This window comes from Triturus cristatus, chromosome 6 (assembly GCF_964204655.1).
Source record: "Triturus cristatus chromosome 6, aTriCri1.1, whole genome shotgun sequence".
Lineage (NCBI taxonomy): Eukaryota > Metazoa > Chordata > Amphibia > Caudata > Salamandridae > Triturus > Triturus cristatus.
Window position 1 is genome coordinate 883878287 of NC_140589.1, and position 21925 is coordinate 883900211.

Consider the following 21925-nt stretch of genomic DNA (forward strand, 5'->3'; position numbering starts at 1 on the left):
GGCCGATCGGGCAGAAGGGAGCAGGGCAAGATGCTCATGATCCTGCTCTAATAATGAACTGCCTTCCTCTCTCCTTACCTGTGGTTCTGCCTGGCTGCTTGGTTCCAGTTGTAGGCCTACATCCCACAGGCAATTTGCTTGTCCCTCTCACACATGTAAATGGGTCAGCACTCAAGTGCACACACCTGCCTGCACCCACAGACCCTCTCACACACACTTTTCTCAACAAGATTTTTTCCTAGTTTAGAGACTCAGAGACCCATGTTGAAATACAAAAGCAGCACACCACATGACGGCCTTCACATAGAATCCAGCAGCAAATGGGAAACTTTTAACTAGCCGTGGTCCTATTACTGCAGCCCTACCATGGAACGACTGCTGGATGAGTCCTGCTCGAGAAGATTGAACCTACAACAAGTCTGAGGTAAATAAGAATTCCACAGGAATACCATAAAACAGGGACCTATGACCCTTTCGAGCCAGATAGGAGTCGAACCTACAATCTTCTGATCCGTAGTCAGACGCGTTATCCATTGCGCCACTGGCCCCATGTAGGATTACCCATACTTTTGTCCTTAAGAGGACCAGAAGTTGTGTGTGTGTGTGTGTGTGTGTGTTTTAAAACACCATTCCATCAACCTTTTTAGCCACGTTTACTGCTCACAACCAGAAGACACAAGTAAACCCACCTGACCTCCTGAAATTCTGTTCTGTCAGGTGTTCCTAACTTATACAAAGGACTTTAGGAGGACGAAGGACCTAAAAGTCAGGGGAAATGGTCCTAGGTCCAAGGAAATGTTTTAGATCAGCCTCAGTTTCTTAAATATTCTGCATTAACATCATCAGTTCCACGTCTGTGTGGAGCTGATCTTGAGGACTCCTTAATCAGCAGGCGGGTACAACAATAAAGTGTTTAATATTACAATACAGGCGAAAATTCAGACACCTTGTCATAGGCTCACCTTGTCCAGGGACCCAAGCATGCTGCCTTTCACCTCTCAGAGCCCTTCACCTAACCTACTGTGCAGCTGTCTCACCTTTAATATCACTGTTCCACAGGCAGCATGATGTCACAATGTTCCTTGTCAGTAGCCTGAACCATGAGCCTTTGCAACCCTGGCATAATCTACATACTTCCAATTGGTGAAGTCTTGGCCCACAAATGCAGTGAAGAATAATGGATTGTTACTCTTCATGCATTTTTGCCCATTGGCTCAGATTTGAATGCTTACTGGCCATACGAGCATCTCTGCCAGGCCACCCTATGTCTAGAGACCGTAGATTTAGAGAGTTTATAAACATTGTAGGTTCATCAATGAAGTGTGCTCGCTTCGGCGGCACATATACTAAAATTGGAACGATACAGAGAAGATTAGCATGGCCCCTGCGCAAGGATGACACGCAAATTCGTGAAGCGTTCCATATTTTTACCAGCTTTCAGGAGAGAAATGTTCTATGTTTTCAAGACTAATTGAAATAATAAAGCAGGTTCCAGTGCTTTCCTCCTAATATCTATTTTTCAATTTGTCTCTCCTCAACATTTTTAATGTATTTACCTCGCAGTAATGAAGGTGCACTCTATGGCCAGCTGCATTTAGCAAGGAAGCCTGCAGGACTTCTGGGACTTTTCTTTCCCTTCTTCAGCCTCCCTGTCATTATTCTTCACAACCCCCAAATCTATACTGCTGCCAGCGATGCGTTGCTTTGTGGGAAGCAAGAGAAAGAGAAGGGGAGGGCCTATGCAAATGATGGCCTCAGGGCTGTCTGGGAGTCCCTTTTCAGCAGTACTGTTAAAATCCGCCTTGCAACCAGATTGGTCGGGTAAGCTGAAAAACACCAGGCATGATTGGGCACCAGGTCCTCTAGGCCCTTGGAGGACATATCGGCGCTGCATCCCTCAGTTTCTGAGGTCCAAGAAATGTTCACGCTCCACCCTAATAGAGAGGTCTTGGCCGATCGTGGCCGATCGGGGCAGAAGGGAGCAGGGCAAGATGCTCATGATCCTGCTCTAATAATGAACTGCCTTCCTCTCTCCTTACCTGTGGTTCTGCCTGGCTGCTTGGTTCCAGTTGTAGGCCTACATCCCACAGGCAATTTGCTTGTCCCTCTCACACATGTAAATGGGTCAGCACTCAAGTGCACACACCTGCCTGCACCCACAGACCCTCTCACACACACTTTTCTCAACAAGATTTTTTCCTAGTTTAGAGACTCAGAGACCCATGTTGAAATACAAAAGCAGCACACCACATGACGGCCTTCACATAGAATCCAGCAGCAAATGGGAAACTTTTAACTAGCCGTGGTCCTATTACTGCAGCCCTACCATGGAACGACTGCTGGATGAGTCCTGCTCGAGAATATTGAACCTACAACAAGTCTGAGGTAAATAAGAATTCCACAGGAATACCATAAAACAGGGACCTATGACCCTTTCGAGCCAGATAGGAGTCGAACCTACAATCTTCTGATCCGTAGTCAGACGCGTTATCCATTGCGCCACTGGCCCCATGTAGGATTACCCATACTTTTGTCCTTAAGAGGACCAGAAGTTGTGTGTGTGTGTGTGTGTGTGTGTGTTTTAAAACACCATTCCATCAACCTTTTTAGCCACGTTTACTGCTCACAACCAGAAGACACAAGTAAACCCACCTGACCTCCTGAAATTCTGTTCTGTCAGGTGTTCCTAACTTATATAAAGGACTTTAGGAGGACGAAGGACCTAAAAGTCAGGGGAAATGGTCCTAGGTCCAAGGAAATGTTTTAGATCAGCCTCAGTTTCTTAAATATTCTGCATTAACATCATCAGTTCCACGTCTGTGTGGAGCTGATCTTGAGGACTCCTTAATCAGCAGGCGGGTACAACAATAAAGTGTTTAATATTACAATACAGGCGAAAATTCAGACACCTTGTCATAGGCTCACCTTGTCCAGGGACCCAAGCATGCTGCCTTTCACCTCTCAGAGCCCTTCACCTAACCTACTGTGCAGCTGTCTCACCTTTAATATCACTGTTCCACAGGCAGCATGATGTCACAATGTTCCTTGTCAGTAGCCTGAACCATGAGCCTTTGCAACCCTGGCATAATCTACATACTTCCAATTGGTGAAGTCTTGGACCACAAATGCAGTGAAGAATAATGGATTGTTACTCTTCATGCATTTTTGCCCATTGGCTCAGATTTGAATGCTTACTGGCCATACGAGCATCTCTGCCAGGCCACCCTATGTCTAGAGACCGTAGATTTAGAGAGTTTATAAACATTGTAGGTTCATCAATGAAGTGTGCTCGCTTCGGCGGCACATATACTAAAATTGGAACGATACAGAGAAGATTAGCATGGCCCCTGCGCAAGGATGACACGCAAATTCGTGAAGCGTTCCATATTTTTACCAGCTTTCAGGAGAGAAATGTTCTATGTTTTCAAGACTAATTGAAATAATAAAGCAGGTTCCAGTGCTTTCCTCCTAATATCTATTTTTCAATTTGTCTCTCCTCAACATTTTTAATGTATTTACCTCGCAGTAATGAAGGTGCACTCTATGGCCAGCTGCATTTAGCAAGGAAGCCTGCAGGACTTCTGGGACTTTTCTTTCCCTTCTTCAGCCTCCCTGTCATTATTCTTCACAACCCCCAAATCTATACTGCTGCCAGCGATGCGTTGCTTTGTGGGAAGCAAGAGAAAGAGAAGGGGAGGGCCTATGCAAATGATGGCCTCAGGGCTGTCTGGGAGTCCCTTTTCAGCAGTACTGTTAAAATCCGCCTTGCAACCAGATTGGTCGGGTAAGCTGAAAAACACCAGGCATGATTGGGCACCAGGTCCTCTAGGCCCTTGGAGGACATATCGGCGCTGCATCCCTCAGTTTCTGAGGTCCAAGAAATGTTCACCCTCCACCCTAATAGAGAGGTCTTGGCCGATCGTGGCCGATCGGGCAGAAGGGAGCAGGGCAAGATGCTCATGATCCTGCTCTAATAATGAACTGCCTTCCTCTCTCCTTACCTGTGGTTCTGCCTGGCTGCTTGGTTCCAGTTGTAGGCCTACATCCCACAGGCAATTTGCTTGTCCCTCTCACACATGTAAATGGGTCAGCACTCAAGTGCACACACCTGCCTGCACCCACAGACCCTCTCACACACACTTTTCTCAACAAGATTTTTTCCTAGTTTAGAGACTCAGAGACCCATGTTGAAATACAAAAGCAGCACACCACATGACGGCCTTCACATAGAATCCAGCAGCAAATGGGAAACTTTTAACTAGCCGTGGTCCTATTACTGCAGCCCTACCATGGAACGACTGCTGGATGAGTCCTGCTCGAGAAGATTGAACCTACAACAAGTCTGAGGTAAATAAGAATTCCACAGGAATACCATAAAACAGGGACCTATGACCCTTTCGAGCCAGATAGGAGTCGAACCTACAATCTTCTGATCCGTAGTCAGACACGTTATCCATTGCGCCACTGGCCCCATGTAGGATTACCCATACTTTTGTCCTTAAGAGGACCAGAAGTTGTGTGTGTGTGTGTGTGTGTGTTTTAAAACACCATTCCATCAACCTTTTTAGCCACGTTTACTGCTCACAACCAGAAGACACAAGTAAACCCACCTGACCTCCTGAAATTCTGTTCTGTCAGGTGTTCCTAACTTATACAAAGGACTTTAGGAGGACGAAGGACCTAAAAGTCAGGGGAAATGGTCCTAGGTCCAAGGAAATGTTTTAGATCAGCCTCAGTTTCTTAAATATTCTGCATTAACATCATCAGTTCCACGTCTGTGTGGAGCTGATCTTGAGGACTCCTTAATCAGCAGGCGGGTACAACAATAAAGTGTTTAATATTACAATACAGGCGAAAATTCAGACACCTTGTCATAGGCTCACCTTGTCCAGGGACCCAAGCATGCTGCCTTTCACCTCTCAGAGCCCTTCACCTAACCTACTGTGCAGCTGTCTCACCTTTAATATCACTGTTCCACAGGCAGCATGATGTCACAATGTTCCTTGTCAGTAGCCTGAACCATGAGCCTTTGCAACCCTGGCATAATCTACATACTTCCAATTGGTGAAGTCTTGGACCACAAATGCAGTGAAGAATAATGGATTGTTACTCTTCATGCATTTTTGCCCATTGGCTCAGATTTGAATGCTTACTGGCCATACGAGCATCTCTGCCAGGCCACCCTATGTCTAGAGACCGTAGATTTAGAGAGTTTATAAACATTGTAGGTTCATCAATGAAGTGTGCTCGCTTCGGCGGCACATATACTAAAATTGGAACGATACAGAGAAGATTAGCATGGCCCCTGCGCAAGGATGACACGCAAATTCGTGAAGCGTTCCATATTTTTACTAGCTTTCAGGAGAGAAATGTTCTATGTTTTCAAGACTAATTGAAATAATAAAGCAGGTTCCAGTGCTTTCCTCCTAATATCTATTTTTCAATTTGTCTCTCCTCAACATTTTTAATGTATTTACCTCGCAGTAATGAAGGTGCACTCTATGGCCAGCTGCATTTAGCAAGGAAGCCTGCAGGACTTCTGGGACTTTTCTTTCCCTTCTTCAGCCTCCCTGTCATTATTCTTCACAACCCCCAAATCTATACTGCTGCCAGCGATGCGTTGCTTTGTGGGAAGCAAGAGAAAGAGAAGGGGAGGGCCTATGCAAATGATGGCCTCAGGGCTGTCTGGGAGTCCCTTTTCAGCAGTACTGTTAAAATCCGCCTTGCAACCAGATTGGTCGGGTAAGCTGAAAAACACCAGGCATGATTGGGCACCAGGTCCTCTAGGCCCTTGGAGGACATATCGGCGCTGCATCCCTCAGTTTCTGAGGTCCAAGAAATGTTCACCCTCCACCCTAATAGAGAGGTCTTGGCCGATCGTGGCCGATCGGGCAGAAGGGAGCAGGGCAAGATGCTCATGATCCTGCTCTAATAATGAACTGCCTTCCTCTCTCCTTACCTGTGGTTCTGCCTGGCTGCTTGGTTCCAGTTGTAGGCCTACATCCCACAGGCAATTTGCTTGTCCCTCTCACACATGTAAATGGGTCAGCACTCAAGTGCACACACCTGCCTGCACCCACAGACCCTCTCACACACACTTTTCTCAACAAGATTTTTTCCTAGTTTAGAGACTCAGAGACCCATGTTGAAATACAAAAGCAGCACACCACATGACGGCCTTCACATAGAATCCAGCAGCAAATGGGAAACTTTTAACTAGCCGTGGTCCTATTACTGCAGCCCTACCATGGAACGACTGCTGGATGAGTCCTGCTCGAGAAGATTGAACCTACAACAAGTCTGAGGTAAATAAGAATTCCACAGGAATACCATAAAACAGGGACCTATGACCCTTTCGAGCCAGATAGGAGTCGAACCTACAATCTTCTGATCCGTAGTCAGACGCGTTATCCATTGCGCCACTGGCCCCATGTAGGATTACCCATACTTTTGTCCTTAAGAGGACCAGAAGTTGTGTGTGTGTGTGTGTGTGTGTTTTAAAACACCATTCCATCAACCTTTTTAGCCACGTTTACTGCTCACAACCAGAAGACACAAGTAAACCCACCTGACCTCCTGAAATTCTGTTCTGTCAGGTGTTCCTAACTTATACAAAGGACTTTAGGAGGACGAAGGACCTAAAAGTCAGGGGAAATGGTCCTAGGTCCAAGGAAATGTTTTAGATCAGCCTCAGTTTCTTAAATATTCTGCATTAACATCATCAGTTCCACGTCTGTGTGGAGCTGATCTTGAGGACTCCTTAATCAGCAGGCGGGTACAACAATAAAGTGTTTAATATTACAATACAGGCGAAAATTCAGACACCTTGTCATAGGCTCACCTTGTCCAGGGACCCAAGCATGCTGCCTTTCACCTCTCAGAGCCCTTCACCTAACCTACTGTGCAGCTGTCTCACCTTTAATATCACTGTTCCACAGGCAGCATGATGTCACAATGTTCCTTGTCAGTAGCCTGAACCATGAGCCTTTGCAACCCTGGCATAATCTACATACTTCCAATTGGTGAAGTCTTGGACCACAAATGCAGTGAAGAATAATGGATTGTTACTCTTCATGCATTTTTGCCCATTGGCTCAGATTTGAATGCTTACTGGCCATACGAGCATCTCTGCCAGGCCACCCTATGTCTAGAGACCGTAGATTTAGAGAGTTTATAAACATTGTAGGTTCATCAATGAAGTGTGCTCGCTTCGGCGGCACATATACTAAAATTGGAACGATACAGAGAAGATTAGCATGGCCCCTGCGCAAGGATGACACGCAAATTCGTGAAGCGTTCCATATTTTTACCAGCTTTCAGGAGAGAAATGTTCTATGTTTTCAAGACTAATTGAAATAATAAAGCAGGTTCCAGTGCTTTCCTCCTAATATCTATTTTTCAATTTGTCTCTCCTCAACATTTTTAATGTATTTACCTCGCAGTAATGAAGGTGCACTCTATGGCCAGCTGCATTTAGCAAGGAAGCCTGCAGGACTTCTGGGACTTTTCTTTCCCTTCTTCAGCCTCCCTGTCATTATTCTTCACAACCCCCAAATCTATACTGCTGCCAGCGATGCGTTGCTTTGTGGGAAGCAAGAGAAAGAGAAGGGGAGGGCCTATGCAAATGATGGCCTCAGGGCTGTCTGGGAGTCCCTTTTCAGCAGTACTGTTAAAATCCGCCTTGCAACCAGATTGGTCGGGTAAGCTGAAAAACACCAGGCATGATTGGGCACCAGGTCCTCTAGGCCCTTGGAGGACATATCGGCGCTGCATCCCTCAGTTTCTGAGGTCCAAGAAATGTTCACCCTCCACCCTAATAGAGAGGTCTTGGCCGATCGTGGCCGATCGGGCAGAAGGGAGCAGGGCAAGATGCTCATGATCCTGCTCTAATAATGAACTGCCTTCCTCTCTCCTTACCTGTGGTTCTGCCTGGCTGCTTGGTTCCAGTTGTAGGCCTACATCCCACAGGCAATTTGCTTGTCCCTCTCACACATGTAAATGGGTCAGCACTCAAGTGCACACACCTGCCTGCACCCACAGACCCTCTCACACACACTTTTCTCAACAAGATTTTTTCCTAGTTTAGAGACTCAGAGACCCATGTTGAAATACAAAAGCAGCACACCACATGACGGCCTTCACATAGAATCCAGCAGCAAATGGGAAACTTTTAACTAGCCGTGGTCCTATTACTGCAGCCCTACCATGGAACGACTGCTGGATGAGTCCTGCTCGAGAAGATTGAACCTACAACAAGTCTGAGGTAAATAAGAATTCCACAGGAATACCATAAAACAGGGACCTATGACCCTTTCGAGCCAGATAGGAGTCGAACCTACAATCTTCTGATCCGTAGTCAGACGCGTTATCCATTGCGCCACTGGCCCCATGTAGGATTACCCATACTTTTGTCCTTAAGAGGACCAGAAGTTGTGTGTGTGTGTGTGTTTTAAAACACCATTCCATCAACCTTTTTAGCCACGTTTACTGCTCACAACCAGAAGACACAAGTAAACCCACCTGACCTCCTGAAATTCTGTTCTGTCAGGTGTTCCTAACTTATACAAAGGACTTTAGGAGGACGAAGGACCTAAAAGTCAGGGGAAATGGTCCTAGGTCCAAGGAAATGTTTTAGATCAGCCTCAGTTTCTTAAATATTCTGCATTAACATCATCAGTTCCACGTCTGTGTGGAGCTGATCTTGAGGACTCCTTAATCAGCAGGCGGGTACAACAATAAAGTGTTTAATATTACAATACAGGCGAAAATTCAGACACCTTGTCATAGGCTCACCTTGTCCAGGGACCCAAGCATGCTGCCTTTCACCTCTCAGAGCCCTTCACCTAACCTACTGTGCAGCTGTCTCACCTTTAATATCACTGTTCCACAGGCAGCATGATGTCACAATGTTCCTTGTCAGTAGCCTGAACCATGAGCCTTTGCAACCCTGGCATAATCTACATACTTCCAATTGGTGAAGTCTTGGACCACAAATGCAGTGAAGAATAATGGATTGTTACTCTTCATGCATTTTTGCCCATTGGCTCAGATTTGAATGCTTACTGGCCATACGAGCATCTCTGCCAGGCCACCCTATGTCTAGAGACCGTAGATTTAGAGAGTTTATAAACATTGTAGGTTCATCAATGAAGTGTGCTCGCTTCGGCGGCACATATACTAAAATTGGAACGATACAGAGAAGATTAGCATGGCCCCTGCGCAAGGATGACACGCAAATTCGTGAAGCGTTCCATATTTTTACCAGCTTTCAGGAGAGAAATGTTCTATGTTTTCAAGACTAATTGTAATAATAAAGCAGGTTCCAGTGCTTTCCTCCTAATATCTATTTTTCAATTTGTCTCTCCTCAACATTTTTTATGTATTTACCTCGCAGTAATGAAGGTGCACTCTATGGCTAGCTGCATTTAGCAAGGAAGCCTGCAGGACTTCTGGGACTTTTCTTTCCCTTCTTCAGCCTCCCTGTCATTATTCTTCACAACCCCCAAATCTATACTGCTGCCAGCGATGCGTTGCTTTGTGGGAAGCAAGAGAAAGAGAAGGGGAGGGCCTATGCAAATGATGGCCTCAGGGCTGTCTGGGAGTCCCTTTTCAGCAGTACTGTTAAAATCCGCCTTGCAACCAGATTGGTCGGGTAAGCTGAAAAACACCAGGCATGATTGGGCACCAGGTCCTCTAGGCCCTTGGAGGACATATCGGCGCTGCATCCCTCAGTTTCTGAGGTCCAAGAAATGTTCACCCTCCACCCTAATAGAGAGATCTTGGCCGATCGTGGCCGATCGGGGCAGAAGGGAGCAGGGCAAGATGCTCATGATCCTGCTCTAATAATGAACTGCCTTCCTCTCTCCTTACCTGTGGTTCTGCCTGGCTGCTTGGTTCCAGTTGTAGGCCTACATCCCACAGGCAATTTGCTTGTCCCTCTCACACATGTAAATGGGTCAGCACTCAAGTGCACACACCTGCCTGCACCCACAGACCCTCTCACACACACTTTTCTCAACAAGATTTTTTCCTAGTTTAGAGACTCAGAGACCCATGTTGAAATACAAAAGCAGCACACCACATGACGGCCTTCACATAGAATCCAGCAGCAAATGGGAAACTTTTAACTAGCCGTGGTCCTATTACTGCAGCCCTACCATGGAACGACTGCTGGATGAGTCCTGCTCGAGAATATTGAACCTACAACAAGTCTGAGGTAAATAAGAATTCCACAGGAATACCATAAAACAGGGACCTATGACCCAGATAGGAGTCGAACCTACAATCTTCTGATCCGTAGTCAGACGCGTTATCCATTGCGCCACTGGCCCCATGTAGGATTACCCATACTTTTGTCCTTAAGAGGACCAGAAGTTGTGTGTGTGTGTGTGTGTGTGTTTTAAAACACCATTCCATCAACCTTTTTAGCCACGTTTACTGCTCACAACCAGAAGACACAAGTAAACCCACCTGACCTCCTGAAATTCTGTTCTGTCAGGTGTTCCTAACTTATACAAAGGACTTTAGGAGGACGAAGGACCTAAAAGTCAGGGGAAATGGTCCTAGGTCCAAGGAAATGTTTTAGATCAGCCTCAGTTTCTTAAATATTCTGCATTAACATCATCAGTTCCACGTCTGTGTGGAGCTGATCTTGAGGACTCCTTAATCAGCAGGCGGGTACAACAATAAAGTGTTTAATATTACAATACAGGCGAAAATTCAGACACCTTGTCATAGGCTCACCTTGTCCAGGGACCCAAGCATGCTGCCTTTCACCTCTCAGAGCCCTTCACCTAACCTACTGTGCAGCTGTCTCACCTTTAATATCACTGTTCCACAGGCAGCATGATGTCACAATGTTCCTTGTCAGTAGCCTGAACCATGAGCCTTTGCAACCCTGGCATAATCTACATACTTCCAATTGGTGAAGTCCTGGACCACAAATGCAGTGAAGAATAATGGATTGTTACTCTTCATGCATTTTTGCCCATTGGCTCGGATTTGAATGCTTACTGGCCATACGAGCATCTCTGCCAGGCCACCCTATGTCTAGAGACCGTAGATTTAGAGAGTTTATAAACATTGTAGGTTCATCAATGAAGTGTGCTCGCTTCGGCGGCACATATACTAAAATTGGAACGATACAGAGAAGATTAGCATGGCCCCTGCGCAAGGATGACACGCAAATTCGTGAAGCGTTCCATATTTTTACCAGCTTTCAGGAGAGAAATGTTCTATGTTTTCAAGACTAATTGAAATAATAAAGCAGGTTCCAGTGCTTTCCTCCTAATATCTATTTTTCAATTTGTCTCTCCTCAACATTTTTAATGTATTTACCTCGCAGTAATGAAGGTGCACTCTATGGCCAGCTGCATTTAGCAAGGAAGCCTGCAGGACTTCTGGGACTTTTCTTTCCCTTCTTCAGCCTCCCTGTCATTATTCTTCACAACCCCCAAATCTATACTGCTGCCAGCGATGCGTTGCTTTGTGGGAAGCAAGAGAAAGAGAAGGGGAGGGCCTATGCAAATGATGGCCTCAGGGCTGTCTGGGAGTCCCTTTTCAGCAGTACTGTTAAAATCCGCCTTGCAACCAGATTGGTCGGGTAAGCTGAAAAACACCAGGCATGATTGGGCACCAGGTCCTCTAGGCCCTTGGAGGACATATCGGCGCTGCATCCCTCAGTTTCTGAGGTCCAAGAAATGTTCACCCTCCACCCTAATAGAGAGGTCTTGGCCGATCGTGGCCGATCGGGGCAGAAGGGAGCAGGGCAAGATGCTCATGATCCTGCTCTAATAATGAACTGCCTTCCTCTCTCCTTACCTGTGGTTCTGCCTGGCTGCTTGGTTCCAGTTGTAGGCCTACATCCCACAGGCAATTTGCTTGTCCCTCTCACACATGTAAATGGGTCAGCACTCAAGTGCACACACCTGCCTGCACCCACAGACCCTCTCACACACACTTTTCTCAACAAGATTTTTTCCTAGTTTAGAGACTCAGAGACCCATGTTGAAATACAAAAGCAGCACACCACATGACGGCCTTCACATAGAATCCAGCAGCAAATGGGAAACTTTTAACTAGCCGTGGTCCTATTACTGCAGCCCTACCATGGAACGACTGCTGGATGAGTCCTGCTCGAGAAGATTGAACCTACAACAAGTCTGAGGTAAATAAGAATTCCACAGGAATACCATAAAACAGGGACCTATGACCCTTTCGAGCCAGATAGGAGTCGAACCTACAATCTTCTGATCCGTAGTCAGACGCGTTATCCATTGCGCCACTGGCCCCATGTAGGATTACCCATACTTTTGTCCTTAAGAGGACCAGAAGTTGTGTGTGTGTGTGTGTGTGTGTTTTAAAACACCATTCCATCAACCTTTTTAGCCACGTTTACTGCTCACAACCAGAAGACACAAGTAAACCCACCTGACCTCCTGAAATTCTGTTCTGTCAGGTGTTCCTAACTTATACAAAGGACTTTAGGAGGACGAAGGACCTAAAAGTCAGGGGAAATGGTCCTAGGTCCAAGGAAATGTTTTAGATCAGCCTCAGTTTCTTAAATATTCTGCATTAACATCATCAGTTCCACGTCTGTGTGGAGCTGATCTTGAGGACTCCTTAATCAGCAGGCGGGTACAACAATAAAGTGTTTAATATTACAATACAGGCGAAAATTCAGACACCTTGTCATAGGCTCACCTTGTCCAGGGACCCAAGCATGCTGCCTTTCACCTCTCAGAGCCCTTCACCTAACCTACTGTGCAGCTGTCTCACCTTTAATATCACTGTTCCACAGGCAGCATGATGTCACAATGTTCCTTGTCAGTAGCCTGAACCATGAGCCTTTGCAACCCTGGCATAATCTACATACTTCCAATTGGTGAAGTCTTGGACCACAAATGCAGTGAAGAATAATGGATTGTTACTCTTCATGCATTTTTGCCCATTGGCTCAGATTTGAATGCTTACTGGCCATACGAGCATCTCTGCCAGGCCACCCTATGTCTAGAGACCGTAGATTTAGAGAGTTTATAAACATTGTAGGTTCATCAATGAAGTGTGCTCGCTTCGGCGGCACATATACTAAAATTGGAACGATACAGAGAAGATTAGCATGGCCCCTGCGCAAGGATGACACGCAAATTCGTGAAGCGTTCCATATTTTTACCAGCTTTCAGGAGAGAAATGTTCTATGTTTTCAAGACTAATTGAAATAATAAAGCAGGTTCCAGTGCTTTCCTCCTAATATCTATTTTTCAATTTGTCTCTCCTCAACATTTTTAATGTATTTACCTCGCAGTAATGAAGGTGCACTCTATGGCCAGCTGCATTTAGCAAGGAAGCCTGCAGGACTTCTGGGACTTTTCTTTCCCTTCTTCAGCCTCCCTGTCATTATTCTTCACAACCCCCAAATCTATACTGCTGCCAGCGATGCGTTGCTTTGTGGGAAGCAAGAGAAAGAGAAGGGGAGGGCCTATGCAAATGATGGCCTCAGGGCTGTCTGGGAGTCCCTTTTCAGCAGTACTGTTAAAATCCGCCTTGCAACCAGATTGGTCGGGTAAGCTGAAAAACACCAGGCATGATTGGGCACCAGGTCCTCTAGGCCCTTGGAGGACATATCGGCGCTGCATCCCTCAGTTTCTGAGGTCCAAGAAATGTTCACCCTCCACCCTAATAGAGAGGTCTTGGCCGATCGTGGCCGATCGGGCAGAAGGGAGCAGGGCAAGATGCTCATGATCCTGCTCTAATAATGAACTGCCTTCCTCTCTCCTTACCTGTGGTTCTGCCTGGCTGCTTGGTTCCAGTTGTAGGCCTACATCCCACAGGCAATTTGCTTGTCCCTCTCACACATGTAAATGGGTCAGCACTCAAGTGCACACACCTGCCTGCACCCACAGACCCTCTCACACACACTTTTCTCAACAAGATTTTTTCCTAGTTTAGAGACTCAGAGACCCATGTTGAAATACAAAAGCAGCACACCACATGACGGCCTTCACATAGAATCCAGCAGCAAATGGGAAACTTTTAACTAGCCGTGGTCCTATTACTGCAGCCCTACCATGGAACGACTGCTGGATGAGTCCTGCTCGAGAAGATTGAACCTACAACAAGTCTGAGGTAAATAAGAATTCCACAGGAATACCATAAAACAGGGACCTATGACCCTTTCGAGCCAGATAGGAGTCGAACCTACAATCTTCTGATCCGTAGTCAGACGCGTTATCCATTGCGCCACTGGCCCCATGTAGGATTACCCATACTTTTGTCCTTAAGAGGACCAGAAGTTGTGTGTGTGTGTGTGTTTTAAAACACCATTCCATCAACCTTTTTAGCCACGTTTACTGCTCACAACCAGAAGACACAAGTAAACCCACCTGACCTCCTGAAATTCTGTTCTGTCAGGTGTTCCTAACTTATACAAAGGACTTTAGGAGGACGAAGGACCTAAAAGTCAGGGGAAATGGTCCTAGGTCCAAGGAAATGTTTTAGATCAGCCTCAGTTTCTTAAATATTCTGCATTAACATCATCAGTTCCACGTCTGTGTGGAGCTGATCTTGAGGACTCCTTAATCAGCAGGCGGGTACAACAATAAAGTGTTTAATATTACAATACAGGCGAAAATTCAGACACCTTGTCATAGGCTCACCTTGTCCAGGGACCCAAGCATGCTGCCTTTCACCTCTCAGAGCCCTTCACCTAACCTACTGTGCAGCTGTCTCACCTTTAATATCACTGTTCCACAGGCAGCATGATGTCACAATGTTCCTTGTCAGTAGCCTGAACCATGAGCCTTTGCAACCCTGGCATAATCTACATACTTCCAATTGGTGAAGTCTTGGACCACAAATGCAGTGAAGAATAATGGATTGTTACTCTTCATGCATTTTTGCCCATTGGCTCAGATTTGAATGCTTACTGGCCATACGAGCATCTCTGCCAGGCCACCCTATGTCTAGAGACCGTAGATTTAGAGAGTTTATAAACATTGTAGGTTCATCAATGAAGTGTGCTCGCTTCGGCGGCACATATACTAAAATTGGAACGATACAGAGAAGATTAGCATGGCCCCTGCGCAAGGATGACACGCAAATTCGTGAAGCGTTCCATATTTTTACCAGCTTTCAGGAGAGAAATGTTCTATGTTTTCAAGACTAATTGTAATAATAAAGCAGGTTCCAGTGCTTTCCTCCTAATATCTATTTTTCAATTTGTCTCTCCTCAACATTTTTTATGTATTTACCTCGCAGTAATGAAGGTGCACTCTATGGCTAGCTGCATTTAGCAAGGAAGCCTGCAGGACTTCTGGGACTTTTCTTTCCCTTCTTCAGCCTCCCTGTCATTATTCTTCACAACCCCCAAATCTATACTGCTGCCAGCGATGCGTTGCTTTGTGGGAAGCAAGAGAAAGAGAAGGGGAGGGCCTATGCAAATGATGGCCTCAGGGCTGTCTGGGAGTCCCTTTTCAGCAGTACTGTTAAAATCCGCCTTGCAACCAGATTGGTCGGGTAAGCTGAAAAACACCAGGCATGATTGGGCACCAGGTCCTCTAGGCCCTTGGAGGACATATCGGCGCTGCATCCCTCAGTTTCTGAGGTCCAAGAAATGTTCACCCTCCACCCTAATAGAGAGATCTTGGCCGATCGTGGCCGATCGGGGCAGAAGGGAGCAGGGCAAGATGCTCATGATCCTGCTCTAATAATGAACTGCCTTCCTCTCTCCTTACCTGTGGTTCTGCCTGGCTGCTTGGTTCCAGTTGTAGGCCTACATCCCACAGGCAATTTGCTTGTCCCTCTCACACATGTAAATGGGTCAGCACTCAAGTGCACACACCTGCCTGCACCCACAGACCCTCTCACACACACTTTTCTCAACAAGATTTTTTCCTAGTTTAGAGACTCAGAGACCCATGTTGAAATACAAAAGCAGCACACCACATGACGGCCTTCACATAGAATCCAGCAGCAAATGGGAAACTTTTAACTAGCCGTGGTCCTATTACTGCAGCCCTACCATGGAACGACTGCTGGATGAGTCCTGCTCGAGAATATTGAACCTACAACAAGTCTGAGGTAAATAAGAATTCCACAGGAATACCATAAAACAGGGACCTATGACCCTTTCGAGCCAGATAGGAGTCGAACCTACAATCTTCTGATCCGTAGTCAGACGCGTTATCCATTGCGCCACTGGCCCCATGTAGGATTACCCATACTTTTGTCCTTAAGAGGACCAGAAGTTGTGTGTGTGTGTGTGTGTGTGTTTTAAAACACCATTCCATCAACCTTTTTAGCCACGTTTACTGCTCACAACCAGAAGACACAAGTAAACCCACCTGACCTCCTGAAATTCTGTTCTGTCAGGTGTTCCTAACTTATACAAAGGACTTTAGGAGGACGAAGGACCTAAAAGTCAGGGGAAATGGTCCTAGGTCCAAGGAAATGTTTTAGATCAGCCTCAGTTTCTTAAATATTCTGCATTAACATCATCAGTTCCACGTCTGTGTGGAGCTGATCTTGAGGACTCCTTAATCAGCAGGCGGGTACAACAATAAAGTGTTTAATATTACAATACAGGCGAAAATTCAGACACCTTGTCATAGGCTCACCTTGTCCAGGGACCCAAGCATGCTGCCTTTCACCTCTCAGAGCCCTTCACCTAACCTACTGTGCAGCTGTCTCACCTTTAATATCACTGTTCCACAGGCAGCATGATGTCACAATGTTCCTTGTCAGTAGCCTGAACCATGAGCCTTTGCAACCCTGGCATAATCTACATACTTCCAATTGGTGAAGTCTTGGCCCACAAATGCAGTGAAGAATAATGGATTGTTACTCTTCATGCATTTTTGCCCATTGGCTCAGATTTGAATGCTTACTGGCCATACGAGCATCTCTGCCAGGCCACCCTATGTCTAGAGACCGTAGATTTAGAGAGTTTATAAACATTGTAGGTTCATCAATGAAGTGTGCTCGCTTCGGCGGCACATATACTAAAATTGGAACGATACAGAGAAGATTAGCATGGCCCCTGCGCAAGGATGACACGCAAATTCGTGAAGCGTTCCATATTTTTACCAGCTTTCAGGAGAGAAATGTTCTATGTTTTCAAGACTAATTGAAATAATAAAGCAGGTTCCAGTGCTTTCCTCCTAATATCTATTTTTCAATTTGTCTCTCCTCAACATTTTTAATGTATTTACCTCGCAGTAATGAAGGTGCACTCTATGGCCAGCTGCATTTAGCAAGGAAGCCTGCAGGACTTCTGGGACTTTTCTTTCCCTTCTTCAGCCTCCCTGTCATTATTCTTCACAACCCCCAAATCTATACTGCTGCCAGCGATGCGTTGCTTTGTGGGAAGCAAGAGAAAGAGAAGGGGAGGGCCTATGCAAATGATGGCCTCAGGGCTGTCTGGGAGTCCCTTTTCAGCAGTACTGTTAAAATCCGCCTTGCAACCAGATTGGTCGGGTAAGCTGAAAAACACCAGGCATGATTGGGCACCAGGTCCTCTAGGCCCTTGGAGGACATATCGGCGCTGCATCCCTCAGTTTCTGAGGTCCAAGAAATGTTCACGCTCCACCCTAATAGAGAGGTCTTGGCCGATCGTGGCCGATCGGGGCAGAAGGGAGCAGGGCAAGATGCTCATGATCCTGCTCTAATAATGAACTGCCTTCCTCTCTCCTTACCTGTGGTTCTGCCTGGCTGCTTGGTTCCAGTTGTAGGCCTACATCCCACAGGCAATTTGCTTGTCCCTCTCACACATGTAAATGGGTCAGCACTCAAGTGCACACACCTGCCTGCACCCACAGACCCTCTCACACACACTTTTCTCAACAAGATTTTTTCCTAGTTTAGAGACTCAGAGACCCATGTTGAAATACAAAAGCAGCACACCACATGACGGCCTTCACATAGAATCCAGCAGCAAATGGGAAACTTTTAACTAGCCGTGGTCCTATTACTGCAGCCCTACCATGGAACGACTGCTGGATGAGTCCTGCTCGAGAATATTGAACCTACAACAAGTCTGAGGTAAATAAGAATTCCACAGGAATACCATAAAACAGGGACCTATGACCCTTTCGAGCCAGATAGGAGTCGAACCTACAATCTTCTGATCCGTAGTCAGACGCGTTATCCATTGCGCCACTGGCCCCATGTAGGATTACCCATACTTTTGTCCTTAAGAGGACCAGAAGTTGTGTGTGTGTGTGTGTGTGTGTGTGTTTTAAAACACCATTCCATCAACCTTTTTAGCCACGTTTACTGCTCACAACCAGAAGACACAAGTAAACCCACCTGACCTCCTGAAATTCTGTTCTGTCAGGTGTTCCTAACTTATATAAAGGACTTTAGGAGGACGAAGGACCTAAAAGTCAGGGGAAATGGTCCTAGGTCCAAGGAAATGTTTTAGATCAGCCTCAGTTTCTTAAATATTCTGCATTAACATCATCAGTTCCACGTCTGTGTGGAGCTGATCTTGAGGACTCCTTAATCAGCAGGCGGGTACAACAATAAAGTGTTTAATATTACAATACAGGCGAAAATTCAGACACCTTGTCATAGGCTCACCTTGTCCAGGGACCCAAGCATGCTGCCTTTCACCTCTCAGAGCCCTTCACCTAACCTACTGTGCAGCTGTCTCACCTTTAATATCACTGTTCCACAGGCAGCATGATGTCACAATGTTCCTTGTCAGTAGCCTGAACCATGAGCCTTTGCAACCCTGGCATAATCTACATACTTCCAATTGGTGAAGTCTTGGACCACAAATGCAGTGAAGAATAATGGATTGTTACTCTTCATGCATTTTTGCCCATTGGCTCAGATTTGAATGCTTACTGGCCATACGAGCATCTCTGCCAGGCCACCCTATGTCTAGAGACCGTAGATTTAGAGAGTTTATAAACATTGTAGGTTCATCAATGAAGTGTGCTCGCTTCGGCGGCACATATACTAAAATTGGAACGATACAGAGAAGATTAGCATGGCCCCTGCGCAAGGATGACACGCAAATTCGTGAAGCGTTCCATATTTTTACCAGCTTTCAGGAGAGAAATGTTCTATGTTTTCAAGACTAATTGAAATAATAAAGCAGGTTCCAGTGCTTTCCTCCTAATATCTATTTTTCAATTTGTCTCTCCTCAACATTTTTAATGTATTTACCTCGCAGTAATGAAGGTGCACTCTATGGCCAGCTGCATTTAGCAAGGAAGCCTGCAGGACTTCTGGGACTTTTCTTTCCCTTCTTCAGCCTCCCTGTCATTATTCTTCACAACCCCCAAATCTATACTGCTGCCAGCGATGCGTTGCTTTGTGGGAAGCAAGAGAAAGAGAAGGGGAGGGCCTATGCAAATGATGGCCTCAGGGCTGTCTGGGAGTCCCTTTTCAGCAGTACTGTTAAAATCCGCCTTGCAACCAGATTGGTCGGGTAAGCTGAAAAACACCAGGCATGATTGGGCACCAGGTCCTCTAGGCCCTTGGAGGACATATCGGCGCTGCATCCCTCAGTTTCTGAGGTCCAAGAAATGTTCACCCTCCACCCTAATAGAGAGGTCTTGGCCGATCGTGGCCGATCGGGCAGAAGGGAGCAGGGCAAGATGCTCATGATCCTGCTCTAATAATGAACTGCCTTCCTCTCTCCTTACCTGTGGTTCTGCCTGGCTGCTTGGTTCCAGTTGTAGGCCTACATCCCACAGGCAATTTGCTTGTCCCTCTCACACATGTAAATGGGTCAGCACTCAAGTGCACACACCTGCCTGCACCCACAGACCCTCTCACACACACTTTTCTCAACAAGATTTTTTCCTAGTTTAGAGACTCAGAGACCCATGTTGAAATACAAAAGCAGCACACCACATGACGGCCTTCACATAGAATCCAGCAGCAAATGGGAAACTTTTAACTAGCCGTGGTCCTATTACTGCAGCCCTACCATGGAACGACTGCTGGATGAGTCCTGCTCGAGAAGATTGAACCTACAACAAGTCTGAGGTAAATAAGAATTCCACAGGAATACCATAAAACAGGGACCTATGACCCTTTCGAGCCAGATAGGAGTCGAACCTACAATCTTCTGATCCGTAGTCAGACACGTTATCCATTGCGCCACTGGCCCCATGTAGGATTACCCATACTTTTGTCCTTAAGAGGACCAGAAGTTGTGTGTGTGTGTGTGTGTGTGTTTTAAAACACCATTCCATCAACCTTTTTAGCCACGTTTACTGCTCACAACCAGAAGACACAAGTAAACCCACCTGACCTCCTGAAATTCTGTTCTGTCAGGTGTTCCTAACTTATACAAAGGACTTTAGGAGGACGAAGGACCTAAAAGTCAGGGGAAATGGTCCTAGGTCCAAGGAAATGTTTTAGATCAGCCTCAGTTTCTTAAATATTCTGCATTAACATCATCAGTTCCACGTCTGTGTGGAGCTGATCTTGAGGACTCCTTAATCAGCAGGCGGGTACAACAATAAAGTGTTTAATATTACAATACAGGCGAAAATTCAGACACCTTGTCATAGGCTCACCTTGTCCAGGGACCCAAGCATGCTGCCTTTCACCTCTCAGAGCCCTTCACCTAACCTACTGTGCAGCTGTCTCACCTTTAATATCACTGTTCCACAGGCAGCATGATGTCACAATGTTCCTTGTCAGTAGCCTGAACCATGAGCCTTTGCAACCCTGGCATAATCTACATACTTCCAATTGGTGAAGTCTTGGACCACAAATGCAGTGAAGAATAATGGATTGTTACTCTTCATGCATTTTTGCCCATTGGCTCAGATTTGAATGCTTACTGGCCATACGAGCATCTCTGCCAGGCCACCCTATGTCTAGAGACCGTAGATTTAGAGAGTTTATAAACATTGTAGGTTCATCAATGAAGTGTGCTCGCTTCGGCGGCACATATACTAAAATTGGAACGATACAGAGAAGATTAGCATGGCCCCTGCGCAAGGATGACACGCAAATTCGTGAAGCGTTCCATATTTTTACTAGCTTTCAGGAGAGAAATGTTCTATGTTTTCAAGACTAATTGAAATAATAAAGCAGGTTCCAGTGCTTTCCTCCTAATATCTATTTTTCAATTTGTCTCTCCTCAACATTTTTAATGTATTTACCTCGCAGTAATGAAGGTGCACTCTATGGCCAGCTGCATTTAGCAAGGAAGCCTGCAGGACTTCTGGGACTTTTCTTTCCCTTCTTCAGCCTCCCTGTCATTATTCTTCACAACCCCCAAATCTATACTGCTGCCAGCGATGCGTTGCTTTGTGGGAAGCAAGAGAAAGAGAAGGGGAGGGCCTATGCAAATGATGGCCTCAGGGCTGTCTGGGAGTCCCTTTTCAGCAGTACTGTTAAAATCCGCCTTGCAACCAGATTGGTCGGGTAAGCTGAAAAACACCAGGCATGATTGGGCACCAGGTCCTCTAGGCCCTTGGAGGACATATCGGCGCTGCATCCCTCAGTTTCTGAGGTCCAAGAAATGTTCACCCTCCACCCTAATAGAGAGGTCTTGGCCGATCGTGGCCGATCGGGCAGAAGGGAGCAGGGCAAGATGCTCATGATCCTGCTCTAATAATGAACTGCCTTCCTCTCTCCTTACCTGTGGTTCTGCCTGGCTGCTTGGTTCCAGTTGTAGGCCTACATCCCACAGGCAATTTGCTTGTCCCTCTCACACATGTAAATGGGTCAGCACTCAAGTGCACACACCTGCCTGCACCCACAGACCCTCTCACACACACTTTTCTCAACAAGATTTTTTCCTAGTTTAGAGACTCAGAGACCCATGTTGAAATACAAAAGCAGCACACCACATGACGGCCTTCACATAGAATCCAGCAGCAAATGGGAAACTTTTAACTAGCCGTGGTCCTATTACTGCAGCCCTACCATGGAACGACTGCTGGATGAGTCCTGC

General features: G+C 46.1%; 22 non-coding genes across 22 annotated transcripts; 11 read left to right on the plus strand and 11 right to left on the minus strand.

The window, feature by feature from the left end:
* Nucleotides 1–475: 475 nt before the first annotated feature.
* TRNAR-ACG (transfer RNA arginine (anticodon ACG)) lies at nucleotides 476–548 on the minus strand. Its single transcript has one exon. It is a non-coding gene; the product is annotated as a tRNA-Arg (tRNA).
* A 774-nt stretch (nucleotides 549–1322) lies between these two features.
* Nucleotides 1323–1429, plus strand: LOC146819887 (U6 spliceosomal RNA). Its single transcript, XR_014964326.1, has one exon. It is a non-coding gene; the product is annotated as a U6 spliceosomal RNA (small nuclear RNA).
* Nucleotides 1430–2436: 1007 nt separating this feature from the next.
* TRNAR-ACG (transfer RNA arginine (anticodon ACG)) lies at nucleotides 2437–2509 on the minus strand. Its single transcript has one exon. It is a non-coding gene; the product is annotated as a tRNA-Arg (tRNA).
* Nucleotides 2510–3285: 776 nt separating this feature from the next.
* LOC146819889 (U6 spliceosomal RNA) lies at nucleotides 3286–3392 on the plus strand. Its single transcript, XR_014964327.1, has one exon. It is a non-coding gene; the product is annotated as a U6 spliceosomal RNA (small nuclear RNA).
* A 1006-nt stretch (nucleotides 3393–4398) lies between these two features.
* Nucleotides 4399–4471, minus strand: TRNAR-ACG (transfer RNA arginine (anticodon ACG)). Its single transcript has one exon. It is a non-coding gene; the product is annotated as a tRNA-Arg (tRNA).
* Nucleotides 4472–5243: 772 nt separating this feature from the next.
* LOC146819891 (U6 spliceosomal RNA) lies at nucleotides 5244–5350 on the plus strand. The gene has a single exon (XR_014964328.1). It is a non-coding gene; the product is annotated as a U6 spliceosomal RNA (small nuclear RNA).
* Nucleotides 5351–6356: 1006 nt separating this feature from the next.
* TRNAR-ACG (transfer RNA arginine (anticodon ACG)) lies at nucleotides 6357–6429 on the minus strand. The gene has a single exon. It is a non-coding gene; the product is annotated as a tRNA-Arg (tRNA).
* Nucleotides 6430–7201: 772 nt separating this feature from the next.
* Nucleotides 7202–7308, plus strand: LOC146819893 (U6 spliceosomal RNA). Its single transcript, XR_014964329.1, has one exon. It is a non-coding gene; the product is annotated as a U6 spliceosomal RNA (small nuclear RNA).
* A 1006-nt stretch (nucleotides 7309–8314) lies between these two features.
* Nucleotides 8315–8387, minus strand: TRNAR-ACG (transfer RNA arginine (anticodon ACG)). Its single transcript has one exon. It is a non-coding gene; the product is annotated as a tRNA-Arg (tRNA).
* Nucleotides 8388–9153: 766 nt separating this feature from the next.
* Nucleotides 9154–9260, plus strand: LOC146819895 (U6 spliceosomal RNA). Its single transcript, XR_014964330.1, has one exon. It is a non-coding gene; the product is annotated as a U6 spliceosomal RNA (small nuclear RNA).
* Nucleotides 9261–10258: 998 nt separating this feature from the next.
* Nucleotides 10259–10331, minus strand: TRNAR-ACG (transfer RNA arginine (anticodon ACG)). The gene has a single exon. It is a non-coding gene; the product is annotated as a tRNA-Arg (tRNA).
* A 772-nt stretch (nucleotides 10332–11103) lies between these two features.
* LOC146819897 (U6 spliceosomal RNA) lies at nucleotides 11104–11210 on the plus strand. The gene has a single exon (XR_014964331.1). It is a non-coding gene; the product is annotated as a U6 spliceosomal RNA (small nuclear RNA).
* Nucleotides 11211–12217: 1007 nt separating this feature from the next.
* TRNAR-ACG (transfer RNA arginine (anticodon ACG)) lies at nucleotides 12218–12290 on the minus strand. The gene has a single exon. It is a non-coding gene; the product is annotated as a tRNA-Arg (tRNA).
* Nucleotides 12291–13062: 772 nt separating this feature from the next.
* Nucleotides 13063–13169, plus strand: LOC146819899 (U6 spliceosomal RNA). Its single transcript, XR_014964333.1, has one exon. It is a non-coding gene; the product is annotated as a U6 spliceosomal RNA (small nuclear RNA).
* Nucleotides 13170–14175: 1006 nt separating this feature from the next.
* Nucleotides 14176–14248, minus strand: TRNAR-ACG (transfer RNA arginine (anticodon ACG)). Its single transcript has one exon. It is a non-coding gene; the product is annotated as a tRNA-Arg (tRNA).
* A 766-nt stretch (nucleotides 14249–15014) lies between these two features.
* LOC146819901 (U6 spliceosomal RNA) lies at nucleotides 15015–15121 on the plus strand. The gene has a single exon (XR_014964334.1). It is a non-coding gene; the product is annotated as a U6 spliceosomal RNA (small nuclear RNA).
* Nucleotides 15122–16128: 1007 nt separating this feature from the next.
* On the minus strand, nucleotides 16129–16201 carry TRNAR-ACG (transfer RNA arginine (anticodon ACG)). The gene has a single exon. It is a non-coding gene; the product is annotated as a tRNA-Arg (tRNA).
* Nucleotides 16202–16973: 772 nt separating this feature from the next.
* Nucleotides 16974–17080, plus strand: LOC146819903 (U6 spliceosomal RNA). The gene has a single exon (XR_014964335.1). It is a non-coding gene; the product is annotated as a U6 spliceosomal RNA (small nuclear RNA).
* Nucleotides 17081–18087: 1007 nt separating this feature from the next.
* Nucleotides 18088–18160, minus strand: TRNAR-ACG (transfer RNA arginine (anticodon ACG)). The gene has a single exon. It is a non-coding gene; the product is annotated as a tRNA-Arg (tRNA).
* Nucleotides 18161–18936: 776 nt separating this feature from the next.
* On the plus strand, nucleotides 18937–19043 carry LOC146819905 (U6 spliceosomal RNA). Its single transcript, XR_014964336.1, has one exon. It is a non-coding gene; the product is annotated as a U6 spliceosomal RNA (small nuclear RNA).
* A 1006-nt stretch (nucleotides 19044–20049) lies between these two features.
* TRNAR-ACG (transfer RNA arginine (anticodon ACG)) lies at nucleotides 20050–20122 on the minus strand. The gene has a single exon. It is a non-coding gene; the product is annotated as a tRNA-Arg (tRNA).
* A 772-nt stretch (nucleotides 20123–20894) lies between these two features.
* LOC146819907 (U6 spliceosomal RNA) lies at nucleotides 20895–21001 on the plus strand. Its single transcript, XR_014964337.1, has one exon. It is a non-coding gene; the product is annotated as a U6 spliceosomal RNA (small nuclear RNA).
* Nucleotides 21002–21925: the final 924 nt, after the last annotated feature.